The sequence below is a fragment of the Perognathus longimembris genome, chromosome 6 (assembly GCF_023159225.1).
Source record: "Perognathus longimembris pacificus isolate PPM17 chromosome 6, ASM2315922v1, whole genome shotgun sequence".
NCBI lineage: Eukaryota > Metazoa > Chordata > Mammalia > Rodentia > Heteromyidae > Perognathus > Perognathus longimembris.
This window is the reverse complement of record NC_063166.1, coordinates 36,496,070-36,498,089: the sequence shown is the minus strand read 5'-3', so window position 1 is coordinate 36,498,089 and position 2,020 is coordinate 36,496,070.

Below are 2,020 nucleotides of genomic sequence, written 5' to 3'. Positions count from 1 at the left end.
CTCTCCGCGGAGCAGCCTGGCTGCAGGCCGGCCCTCGGGAGGCGGGCGCCCGAGGACGTGCGGGCGGCGGGCATCACTCTGACCGAGCCGATGTGAGGAACTCCTCCTCGGCCTAGACTGAAGGTGCAGAGTAAGAGCTCAACATCCCATCCCCAGTGTCCTGTAACTACAGGGAGACAGTCCCGTAGCAGCAGGTGGCTCTGCCCCATAATGAGTCCAGCCATCACCCCAGCTCTAATGGGGTTTATGGGGGGTTAGGGTCTGTAAAATGACTCAGCTCCCATTCCTGAAAAATGCCAAGATATGCTGGACTCCAGTGGCTCACGTCTGCAATCCTAGCCACTCAGGAGGCTGAGATCTGAGGATCTCAGTTCAAAGCCAGCCAGGGCAGGAAAATCCATGAGACTCTTATTGCTGATTAACCAGCACAAAGCTGAAAGTGGAGCTGTGGCTCAAGTGACAGAGCACCAGCCTTGAGCAAAAAAGACTCGAGTTCAAGCCGTAGTATTGGCAGGTATGTGTGCGCGCGCACGCACACACACACACTGAGCAAGTAGAAGCACCCCACACCAATTTCATTTTAGGTTGTTTTTTTTTGGCCAGTCCTGGGCCTTGGACTCAGGGCCTGAGCACTATCCCTGGCTTCTTCCCGCTCAAGGCTAGCACTCTGCCACTTGAGCCACAGCGCCGCTTCTGGCCGTTTTCTGTATATGTGGTGCTGGGGAATCGAACCTAGGGCCTCGTGTATCCGAGGCAGGCACTCTTGCCACTAGGCTATATCCCCAGCCCTCATTTTAGGTTTTTACTAGAAGGTGAGAGGCAGTAGGAAGGGGTCTATGCATAGCTGAGGAGGCATGATCAAGCCCAGCTCCTCACCATGCCTGGTCTGTGTGTATGTCCTACCATGTGGCTGGTGAGTGGGTATACCCAGAGCCTAAGGCTCAGCCCAGGGACTGGCTGGAGTATGGCTGAGGGAGAGCCAGCAGCATGGTAAAATGAGGGTTCCTGGTGTTGGGCTACAGTCACCCTCTCTGGAGATGGTGCTCCCAATGTAGTTTGGTTTTTGTTTTGGGGGGTTATGTTTTTGGGTCAGTATTGGGGCTTGAACTCAGAGCCGGGGCATTGTCCTTGAGCAATTTTGCTCATGGCCAGTGCTCTGCCACTTTGAGCCACAGCACCACCACCCTTTTTTGAGTAGTTAATTGGAGATTCAGGTCTCAGCTAGGACTATAGGTGTGAACTACAGGTGCTCAGCAAAGTGTAGCTTTTTAAGCAAGCCCCCTGCCCCTCGACCTCTGCCCTCAGCTCACATACAACATACACTCAAGTCCTTTTTGAGAACAAGAACTGTTGCAGTAATTTCACTTAAAGAAAGAAAACTAATGATTACTTTCACCTGTATTTCAAGCCATCACTTTTGAGTTTTTATATAATCCAATAAAATATGTAAGGTTTCCAACATTGTATTAAAGATTCTGTTTCCTTGAAAATCAAATTACTCTATGGGAATATTTTGGAAAAACTACATCCTAAAATTGCCTTTTAACTTAGTCTGTGTGTGGGTGTGTGCATGCACGCACGCACGCACACCCACACATGCATACCTGCTGCACAAAACCAAGGTCTCTTGCATTGTTAAGCAAGTACTCTACTATCAACATCCTTAGCCCTTTGTCTTTTTTTTTTGAGAAAGGATGTTATCATGCCACTCAGACTGGCCTTGAATTTAAGATCTTCCTGCCTCAGCCTCCTGGTTACTGGGATTAAAGTTATGTACCATCTCATACAGCACTAATTTTTTGTCTTTTTTGTAGCATTGGGGATTGAACCAGGTCTCATGCATACTAGGCAAGAGCTCTACCACTGAGTCATGTCGGGTTTTTGTTTTGTTTTGTTTTTGTCGGTCCCTGGCTTCCTTTTGCTCAAGGCCAGCACTCTAACACTTAAGCCACAGCACCACTTCCGGCTTTTTCTATGTGGTGTTGAGGAATCCAACCCAGGGCTTCATGCATGCTAAGCA